Genomic DNA, 12,044 nt, shown 5'->3' on the forward strand with positions numbered 1-12,044 from the left:
CCAAAAGTTCATTTTTTTAAAAATAGTCTCTGTCTGACCATGTACGGAACATACCACAGCTCCTGGGCAGGGGAGGAAGCAAAAGAGAGTATACAGACATTACAGCAGGGGATCACAGAGGATTCATTTTGTGAGGTAAAATATTTCACTGCCTGTTTTTAAACTATTTTTTACCTCACAAAATGAATCCTCTGTGATCCCCTGCTGTAATGTCTGTATTGTCCTTTGTTTCCTCCCCTGCCCAGGAGCTGTGGTATGTTCCGTACACGGTCAGACACAGACAATTTTTAAAATGAACTTTTGTTCATGGGAAAACCCTTAAGACTGGCATTTTCTATACCAGAAAAAAAAAGATAAAATTTCCCCAAATTTATTAAAAAAGTAAATAAATTTGGCAGATTTTGGACTGTCCTAAACACAGAAAATGCAGTCTACAACTGTTGGTGCAAATCTTGTCACAAATCCATTTTCTAGCTTTTAGAGGAAAGAATTCTGGACCACATGGACAATTTTGTTTTCTTCAAGATTTATTTAAAAGTCCATAGGCTGAGTACACAGCCTAAGTAGCTGCATATGTATTCCTATATGTCCTGAAGAAAACTGGATTGTTTTATGGAATCTCCATGTGGTGTTTTTTTCTCCCTTTCTGGCTGCCACGTCCCTTGTGAACCCCCTGGAACACAATGCTGAGCTGATAGAACACAATGGTTTACTTTCTAGCTATGAGTTGTTGGCCACACCCTCCCTGTAAGCCACGCCCACTTTTCCAACTTGTGCCCAGTGTAGCACACAAAGTTAACATTTTGTACAATTTTACAACTTTATGCTCAAACTGGGATTCTTTGGGACACCAAAACCTGGCGTAATCTGAATAATAAGATTATATGTCATTTTTTTTATTACACAAATTTTCAGTACTCAAAAATGTAAGAGGGATTAGCAGAAAATTAACCCCTGTGTTCTCTTCAGACTGCAATCTGACACACAGTGTGGGCAAATGTTTCTCCTGTTTGTTTTTTTTTGGATTAACCCCTTAAGCACTTTGTAGGTTAATGACCAGGCCAATTTTTACAATTCTGACCACTGTCACTTTATGAGGTAATTACTCTTCGTGACATATTGTACTTCATGATAGTGGAAAAAATGTATTCAATATGACTTGCATTTCTTTGGAAAAAAAAAAAAAGCTGAAATTTGGCGAACATGTTGTAATTTTCAAACCTTATTAGAGAGATATGTCACACAAAATAGTTAATAAATAGTTTAATAAATAAAATTGTTAATAACATTAAATCAATTTTTTTATTTTCACAAGGGTAACAGGATAAAATTGACCTCTCAGTTTGTGGTTCAATTTCTCCTGAGTGCGCCAATACCCTACATGTAATTGGGAAACACTTTTGAGGCACAGTGCAAATGTCAGAAGGGAAGGCGTGCCATATTATAGTGCAGATTTTACGGTTATGGTTTGAGGATGCCATGACAAGAGAGCCCCTGAGTTGCCATAACAGCAGAACCCCCCCATAAGTGACCCCATTTTACAAGCTATACCTCTCAATTAACTCATCTTGGGGTGCAGTGATCAAATGGACATCATAGGTGTCACAGAATTTGATACCATTGGCAGTGAAGAAAAAATATTTACAAAAAATGTTGTTTTAACCCTAGATTTTTCATTTTCAAATTTGTCCCATGTGGCAATATCTCATATGTGGCGGTACAGTACTGCTTAGCCACACGACGACACTCAGGAGAGACGGAGCGCTATTTGCCTCGGAGCGCAGAGTTTCCTAGAATAGTTTGCGGACTCCATATAAAGAGACCCTAAATGCTAGAAGAGCAGAATATCCCTCAACTGATCCCATTTTGGAAATTATACCCCTGACAGACATGTGGATGCTAAATGTGGGGGAGCGGGGGAGCATTAGAATTTTGGAGCGCAGAATTTGCTGAATGTCTTTTGGGGGGCGAGGAGCCATTTCACTTTTCCAGAGCCTTTGTGCTATCAGTAACGTGGAAGCCCCCTATATTTCTATTAACAGATGATGGACCTGAGTGGGGTTTTTTTTTGTGGATTGAATTGAAGCTTTTATTGGGAACATTTTACATAACATTTGGGATCACATTTATCCGGCGTTCTGCGCTGAGCAATTGCTTTGAGGTTTCCATCTAAATCTCTGAGTGACGTGATTCAGGTGACACCCCCCAGGAATCCATTCATTATAATGAGGCATAAGAGTAAAGCCCCCGTCTCACATAGCGAGATCGCTGCTGAGTCACGGTTTTGGTGACTCAACAGCGACCTCACCAGCGATGTCGCTATGTGTGACACTTTGCAGCAATCAGGCCCCTGCTGTGAGGTTGCTGATCGCTGCAAAATGTCCTGGACCATTTTTTGGTCTTTGCCCTCCCACTGGTCAGCACACATCGCTGTGTGTGACCAGCAGGACCAGCGATCAGGCTGGTAACCATGATAAACAGTGGGTTACAAGGAGCACACGCACACTTAGTAACCCACTGTTTATCATGGTTACCACTCTGCTACGGTGAGCGGTAACCTCCCGCTCACCGTAGCAGAGTGGTAACCATGATAAACAGCGGGTTACTAAGTGCGTATCCCTAGTAACCCGCTGTTTATCATGGTTACCAGCCTGCTCCTGCTTCAGCAGGCTGGTAACCAGGAGCAGGACATCGTGGAAAGATTCTTTCCACGATGTCGCTGCTCCCCTGATCACTGGTGAGCCTGCCTGTTTGACAGCTCACCAGCGATCACATAGCGACGCAGCAACAATCCCTGACAGGTCGTATCGTTGTCGGGATCGCTGTAGCGTCGCTTAGTGTGATGGGGCCTTTACTCTGGACTCCGTCTGGTCTCTGTTCAGTGCTGTCCTTCTTTTCAGAGGTGCACAAAACTGTGACCGACCGCGCTTTTATATCACGCATAAAAAGACGGACACCCCGGATCACAGGTCAGACAGCGTCCACAGTGCCTCCATCTGCCTCATTACAGGGAATCTTCCTCCGGGACAGTCATGTTATGGCTTGTTTTTTTGCGGGACAATTTGATGTTTTTATTGGAACCATTTTCGGGCACATGACATTTTTTACTCGCTTTCTAATCCAATTTTTGGGGAGGGAGAATGAACAAAAACCGGCAATTCAGGAATTGTTTTTTTTTTTTTTTTTATGCTGTTCCGTGTGTGGTAAAATTCATAAGGTACCTTTATTCTTCAGTTCGGTGCGATTACAGCGGTACCACATTTATAGCGTTTTTTTTATGTTTTGGCGCTTTTACACAATAAAAACTTTTACAGAAAAAAGATTTTTTTGCATCGCTTTATTCTGAGAGCTATAACTTTTTTTATTTTTCTGCTGATGGGGCTGTATGGTAGCTTGTTTTTTGCGGAACAAGATGACGTTTTCAGCAGTACCAATTTTATTTATATTCGTTTTTGATCGCACTTTATTCCACTTTTTCCCAGCGGTATGATGATAAAGCATTGTTTGCCTCGTTTTTTTTTTGTTTTTTTTACGGCGTTCACTGAAGGGGTTAACTAGTGTAACACTTTTATAGGTCGGGTCGTTCCGGACACGACGATGCCAAATATGTGTACTTTTTTATTTTATTTTATTTTTTTTACATCGGCAGGGTCCTCTCTCCTCATGTACCAGTCGGATTCTTGCATTGTTCAAGATTATTGAACTTGTTTTATTATGTATACCCCTTTTCACATGGAAAGTGCCATGGAATAAATGGCGCTATAATAATAAATAATAATAATACATGCTGCCCAATCTGTGTCCATAATCTGTCAGAGATTAGCTGTATGAACTCAGCCATGTATGATTGACTCTGAAACTCTATGGCATTTCAGAGAAAAACCTACTTTAATAGCCACAGGGGACTGAGCCACACTGTAGACTAGTCGGACAGGTGGGTCCCCGGCGGTCTCTTCCCGCCCGCTGTCCTGGAGTGACAGGTCTTTGACTATCCGTGCTTGTGGGCAGAAACCTGTCACTACGGTGGTGATTAAAGGGATCCTGTCACGTCCCCCATACCCTCCAACCCAGCAGCATTTGTATATTTATTACTATATTCCCTGCCTAACCAGTCTTTTATAATGTTAGTAACTTAAATTCATGTTTAAAAAAAGTATCTATAAGCTGCGTTTTTCTGATGCTAATTAGGCCTTCGACTAGTCTATAGGGCATCAGTTTCCCCATACTAGTCGGTAGTCTTTGCATGAAATCACACCCCTGTGGGCATGGTAACTTGATCTTTCCACATAGCTGTGCGGATCTACGTCTCCTCGGCTACAGACCCCATACAACTGCAACTAGTTACAGAAAATTTCTAGAGATTTTACTAACTCTTTATGCCCCTTCAGTTTTATTTCTATTCTTGATGTTTCATACCATTATAAAAATATAAGCTGCCTTTTGTTGCGATCTTACCAGCACATCTCCTTCTTGTGCAGCCAGTTTTAATGGTGTCAGTCCTTTGTTGTTGGTAATGTTTTCTAGATACAACATCTTTTCTTTTGAAATCAGTGACCCTAAATAATCATAAGTCTTGCATGCCATTGATTTGTTCGGGTGCAGAACAAGAATGTGGAATACCGTGTTACCTTAGGACAAAAAATAATATTTGTCAGTAGTTATTCAAAGTTAACTCTTGACCTGTTTTGCATTAGATGTAACATATACTTTTTATTTTCATACTCCAAAATTGACTTTATGTTTAAAGGGAACCTGACGGCTGATACATGCTGCCCAATTCACGGATTAAAGAACAATCAGGAATCTCTTGAATTTGTATAACAGCACCGTTATAGCCATACCTTTTACTTTCTTTTACGGTAGTTGTCAAGGACCAAGCCACAATAGAGACTAGACGGACGGGCGGCTTCTGACCTCCCATTACACTGGAGTGACAAGTGTTTCCCTGCATGCGTGTATGGGATTCCCGCCTGTCCGACTAGTCTCCCGTGCAGCTCAGTTCCTAGTGGCAATTAAGCTATGTTTTTCTATGAAATGCGCAGTGTTTTAGATTTAAACATATATGGCTGAAATCATGCAGCCATGGTCTGATACATGATACATGCTGCCCGTGGATCTGAAGCATATATTAGCTCTCAAATTCCCTTTAACTATAACTTTAGCCAATATATATGTGTGTGTGTGTGTGTGTGTATATACTGCTCAAAAAAATAAAGGGAACACTTAAACAACAGAATATAACTCAGAGTAAGTCAAACTTCTGTGAAATCAAACTGTCCACTTATGAAGCAACACTGATTGACAATCAATTTCACATGCTGTTGTGCAAATGGAATAGACAATAGATGGAAATTATTGGCAATTATCAAGACACACTCAATAAAGGAGTGGTTCTGCAGGTGGGGACCACAGACCACATCTCAGTATCAATGCTTTCTGGCTGATGTTTTGGTCACTTTTGAATGTTGGTTGTGCTTTCATACTCGTGGTAGCATGAGACGGACTCTACAACCCACAGAAGTTGCTCAGGTAGTGCAGCTCATCCAGGATGGCACATCAATGCAAGCTGTGGCAAGAAGGTTTTCTGTGTCTGTCAGCGTAGTGTCCAGAGGCTGGAGGCGCTACCAGGAGACAGGCCAGTACACCAGGAGACGTGGAGGGACTGTAGGAGGGCAATAACCCAGCAGCAGGACCGCTGCCTCTGCCTTTGTGCAAGGAGGAACAGGAGGAGCACTGCCAGAGCCCTGCAAAATGACCTCCAGCAGACCACAAATGCAGACCACAAATGTGCATGTGTCGGTTAGAAACCGACTCCATGAGGGTGGTATGAGGGCCCGACGTCCACAGATGGATTCACAGCCCAACACCATGCAGGACCCTTGGCGTTTGCCACTGAGCACCAGGATTGGCAAAGTTGCCACTGGCGCCATGTGCTCTTCACAGATGAAAGCAGGTTCACACTGAGCACATGTGACAGACGTGACAGTGTCTGGAGACGCCGTGGAGAGCGATCTGCTGCCTGCAACATCCTTCAGCATGACCGGTTTTGGCAGTGGGTCAGTAATGGTGTGGGGTGGCATTTCTTTGGAGGGCCGCACAGTCCTCATGTGCTCGCCAGAGGTAGCATGACTGCCATTAGATAGCGAGATGAGATCCTCAGACCCCTTGTGAGACCATATGCTGGTGCGATTGGCCCTGGGATCCTTCTGATGCAGGACAATGCCAGACCTCATGTGGCTGGAGTGTGTCAGCAGTTCCTGCAAGATGAAGGCATTAAAGCTATGGACTGGCCCGCCCGTTCCCCAGACCTGAATCCGATTGAGCACATCTGGGACATCATGTCTCGCTCCATTCACCAATGTCACGTTGCACCACAGACTGTCCAGGAGTAGGCAGATGCTTTAGTCCAGGTCTGGGAGGAGATCCCACAGGAGACCATCCGCAACCTCATCAGGAGCATGCCCAGGCATTGTAGGGAGGTCATACAGACACGTGGAGGCCACGCACAATATTGAGCCTCATTTTGACTTGTTTTAAGGACATTATATCAAAGTTGGATAAGCCTGTATTGTGTTTTTCCATTTTAATTTTGGGGGTGACTCCAAATCCAGGCCTCCATTGGTTAATAAATTAGATTTCCATTGATGATTTTTGTGTGATTTTGTTGTCAGCACATTCAACTTTGTACAGAGCAAAGTATTCAATGAGAATATTTCATTCATTCAGATCTAGGATGTGTTATTTGAGTGTTCCCTTTATTTTTTTGAGCAGTGTATACTTCTTTCTGTTTCAGAAAATACACAATATGGCCAAACTCAATGGCAGATTAATTCAATTATTTAATTTCAAGTATTAGTGTTCTCTAACACTATGTATATATATATATACAGTTATATGAAAAAGTTTGGGCACCCCTATTAATCTTAAGCTTAATGTTTTATAAAAATTGGTGTTTTTGCAACAGCTATTTCAGTTTGATATATGTAATAACTGTTGGACACAGTAATGTTTCTGCCTTGAAATGAGGTTTATTGTACTAACAGAAAAAGTGCAATCTGCATTCAAACAAAATTTGACAGGTGCATAAGTATGGGCACCCTTATCATTTTCTTGTTTTAAATACTCCTACCTACTTTTTACTGACTTACTAAAGCACTTTTTTTGGTTTTGTAACCTCATTGAGCTTTGAACTTCATAGCCAGGTGTATGCAATCATGAGAAAAGCTACTTAAAGTGGCCACTTGCAAGTTGGTGTCACTGTGCATCGGTCAACTATACAACGCACTTTGCACAAGGAGAAGCTGTATGGGAGAGTGATGCGAAAGAGGCCGTTTCTGCAAGCACGCCACAAACAGAGTCGGCTGAGGTATGCAAAAGCACATTTGGAGAATCCAATTTCTTTTTGGAAGAAGGTCCTGTGGACTGATGAAACCAAGATTGAGTTGTTTGGTCATACAAAAAGGCGTTATGCATGGCGGCAAAAAACACCGCATTCCAAGAAAAACACTTGCTACCCACAGTAAAATTTGGTGGAGGTTCCATCATGCTTTGGGGCTGTGTGGCCAATGCCGGCACCGGGAATCTTGTTAAAGTTGAGGGACGCATGGATTCCACTCAGTATCAGCAGATTCTTGACAATAATGTTCAAGAATCAGTGACAAAGTTGAAGTTACGCAGGGGATGCATCTTTCAGCAAGACAATGATCCAAAACACCGCTCCAAATCTACTCAGACATTCATGCAGAGGAACAATTACAATGTTCTGGAATGGCCATCCCAATCCTTCATCCAGGATCCAGGAAATCATTAAAAGCTACAGGAAGCGACTAGAGGCTGTAATTTTTGCAAAAGGAGGATCTACTAAATATTAATGTCACTTTTCTGGTGAGGTGCCCATACTTATGCACCTGTCAAATTTTGTTTGAATGCAGATTGCACATTTTCTGTTAGTACAATAAACCTCATTTCAAGGCAGAAACATTACTGTGTCCAGAATCTGCTGATACTGAGTGGAATCCATGCGTCCCTCAACTTTAACTAGATTCCCGGTGCCGGCATTGGCCACACAGCCCCAAAGCATGATGGAACCTCCACCAAATTTTACTGTGGGTAGCAAGTGTTTTTCTTGGAATGCTGTGTTTTTTTGTCGCCATGCATAACGCCTTTTTGTATGACCAAACAACTCAATCTTGGTTTCATCAGTCCACAGGACCTTCTTCCAAAAAGAAATTGGCTTCTCCAAATGTGCTTTTGCATACCTCAGCCGACTCTGTTTGTGGCGTGCTTGCAGAAACGGCTTCTTTCGCATCACTCTCCCATACAGCTTCTCCTTGTGCAAAGTGCGTTGTATAGTTCACCGATGCACAGTGACACCATCTGCAGCAAGTTGATGCTGCAGCTCTCTGGAGGTGGTCTGAGGATTGTCCTTGACTGATCTCACCATTCTTCTTCTCTGCCTTTCTGATGTTTTTCTTGGCCTGCCAATTTCTGGCCTTAACAAGAACTGTCCCTGTGTTCTTCCATTTCCTTACGATGTTCCTCACGGTGGAAACTGACAGGTTAAATCTCTGAAGCAGCTTTTTGTATCCTTCCCCTGAACAACTATGTTGAATAATCTTTGTTTTCAGATCATTTGACAGTTGTTTTGAGGAGCCCATGATGCCACTCTTCAGAGGAGATTCAAACAGGAAAACAACTTGCAAGTGGCCACTTTAAGTAGCTTTTCTCATGATTGCATACACCTGGCTATGAAGTTCAAAGCTCAATGAGGTTACAAAACCCAAAAAAGTGCTTTAGTAAGTCAGTAAAAAGTAGGTAGGAGTATTTAAAACAAGAAAATGATAAGGGTGCCCATACTTATGCACCTGTCAAATTTTGTTTGAATGCAGATTGCACATTTTCTGTTAGTACAATAAACCTCATTTCAAGGCAGAAACATTACTGTGTCCAACAGTTATTACATATATCAAACTGAAATAGCTGTTGCAAAAACACCAATTTTTATAAAACATTAAGCTTAAGATTAATAGGGGTGCCCAAACTTTTTCATATAACTGTGTATATATATATATATATATATAATATATATATATATATATATATATATATATATATATATAATTAGAGATTATTTATGCTTCATATCCCAGAAATTTATATAATGTTAACTATTCTTAGATCCTTGAACCTAAAATCCCAGTTTCTCTTTTTCTTGCTTCTTTTCCTTGCCTTCTATTCAATTAGTTTATACGAAACAAAAATGGTGACTAGAAGGCCAGAGCGGATCTTAAAGCCCTCAGATGAATAGTGCTTAGGATCCACTACCCAACACCCAGATATATAAAGTACATTGAAAAAGGTACATTAAACTAAACTAGAGTAGAACTACTGTTATACAAGGGATACAAGTCCATTCCCCACCTTGGTTATCCTGAGAATCCAGAGGAGCTCCATTTTCTACTAGTAACCGTAGTATCTCCTGATTACCCACGCACACAGCAAATGAAGTGACATACTCTCCTGTAATGTCAACACAAAATCAGTTATTTGTCAAATGTATAATTGTTCCCTTTCCTAATTTGGTGTAATGTTCTATCTATACCCAACTTCAAATCAGAGAGCCTATAACGTACGCGGCAATATGCTAGTGAAAAAGCTTCTCAAATTTTCTAATGCAATATTATCTTCTTGTACTAATTACCATATTGTATAAGGATGTGGCAATATTATGGACATTTTCACAAATTGCTTATTGCAAGCTTTACTTAAAAGGAATCTGGCAGCAGGTTTTTGCTATGTAATCTGAGGACAGCATTCTTTAGGGGTTAAAACACTGAATAAAATGAGATGACATTTATTATGCTGTGTGCTGTTGTTTACTTACACTAAAGATTTTATCACTTGGAGATTATCATTGCCAGGTCTGATGTGCACACTGCGACTGCTACTCCGACTCCGCCCCCTCCTGTAACAAGCAGCTCACTGCCAATAAACTATATACATACAGAGCTTGGCGTGGGTGGGGTTAGCTTTCTCAGCTCTGCTTCATGCTAAATCTAAAAGCTTTGATTGTGTCACATCTACACCCAGTAAACTAAATGCCACATCGCTGGATTCAGAGTCTCTTTTCCTACATTATGCTGCTCTCAGATGAGGTAGCAAATACCTGGTGACAGAGTCCATTTAACATAAAATCCTAGTTGAAAGTAGTTATTATACATTGTCACTATATTTGTGCATTTAAAGGGAACCTTTCACTAGGTTTTGATAGCCCACTTGAGAGCAGCATAATGTAGAGGCAGAGACCCTAATTCTAACAATGTATCACTTACTTTACTAGGTGCTGCAGTTTTGATTAAAAATTGCTTTATCTGCAACATACAGACCTATCAGGCCTTTGAATGCTGAGCCCTGTATAACGCCACCCACATCACTAATTGGCATCTTTCTGCCTATGCACAGTGTACACAGAAAGCTGCCAATCAGTGGTGCTGGTGTAGATGGACTACCTGGCAGCAGACCAAGTAGTCTCTAATGATAATCTACTGCTGATTAAGCAATGATTTTATCAAAACGACACAAAGCAGCTCAGTAAGTGACACATCACTGAAATCAGGGTCTCTGACCCTACATTATGCTGCTCTCAGATTTGGTAGCAAAAACTTGTTGACAGATTCTCTTTAAAAGGTTCTTGTCATCATAAATCTTTAGGAGCAAACTGTTCCTCTGCCTCCTGGCTAGCTGCTTCCCAGACGGTGGCAAGGTTGTACTGCTGGTCTGAACTGTGCACTCTGAGGCTGCAAGGAGAGAACCTTTTGCTTCTCCAGGATTGCAGGAGTGCATGGGCACTGAAGCTGACCAGAATCAGCTATCCAGCTAGCTGCAATCATCGCTTACAAGGTCTATAGCAAGAGTTTGTAAGTATTGTGCGCCTTACCTAGGAGAATGGCCACTACTGATAGACTGCAGAGATGGCCAGTAACCTATGCAACGAGCAGTAAGCAATACAATTAAAAATACCATCATTCTTAAGAATGAAAATTAATTTTCAATAACAAGTAAATTACAAATGTGCTTGTTTTTACAAGTACTTTTAGATTTTAATCATTTATTATGTTGAGAAAACCACTTTAAAGGGAATCTGTGAGCAGATTTTTGCTACCTCACCTGAGAGCAACCTGATGTAGGCAAAGAGAAGCTGAATCCAATGATGTATCCCTCAGATTACTGGGTGCAGCAGTTCTGTCACAATCAGAGCTTTTAGATGTAGAATGAAGCTGAGCTGAGAAAGCTAATCCCGCCCACACCAGGCTCTGTGTACAAAGTCCACAGACAGTGAGGTGGCTACCACAGTATGGGGCGTTGCCGGAGTGTGTAGTCCAGGAATGTTAAGTCACTGTTGTATGGCAACATAATAGAGTTTTGCATCGTTTAATAAATCAAAACCAGGCATGGGTCCAAAACATGGGCAAATTATACAGCTGTGAATGAGTCCTTAAACATAAAATATAAGTGAGGGTTTCTCTCCAGCACCATGGCCCCAGATAGTAGTCCTTTAGATTGAGTTTTACACTACTCTTATTCACCCAGCTCCCTGAAGATTTGGATTTCTTTTCTCTTAATAATAAAGAACTTACGGTAATTTAAAAACTGCATTTTGAGTTTACTTGTGTTATCTTTGTCTAATATTTAAATTTGTTTTGTGATCTGAAACATTTATGTGTGACAAACATGCAAAAGAATAAGAAATCAGGAAGGGGGCAAACACTTTTTCACACCACTGTATATTCTATAATTGTGAGGAATTTTGGAGGATTTTGATGCTTGGGCCCTAGTTAACTTAAAGGCATTGTCTAGGACTTTCAAAAATTTGGCCAATAGCACGAACTGCTATAAAATAATAAAAGAGCCATTACTTACATGATCAATCTTTTTCCTCTCCACTGTCCGTGCTCCATATTATGGTAAATGTTGCCCAACAACATTGCTCTTAATTAATAATCCATCAAGCTAAAGCCAACAATTGGCCGCAGCACATAACCTCA

At 41.1% G+C, this 12,044-nt stretch overlaps 1 pseudogene; it reads right to left on the reverse strand.

Annotated features, from left to right (window-relative positions):
- Nucleotides 1-12,044, reverse strand: part of LOC141258532 (transient receptor potential cation channel subfamily V member 6-like) — an 83,251-nt pseudogene that overhangs the window by 30,237 nt on the left and 40,970 nt on the right.

The sequence above is a fragment of the Phyllobates terribilis genome, unplaced genomic scaffold (assembly GCF_046119375.1).
Source record: "Phyllobates terribilis strain yellow unplaced genomic scaffold, ASM4611937v1 Scaffold_3__8_contigs__length_932513732, whole genome shotgun sequence".
NCBI lineage: Eukaryota > Metazoa > Chordata > Amphibia > Anura > Dendrobatidae > Phyllobates > Phyllobates terribilis.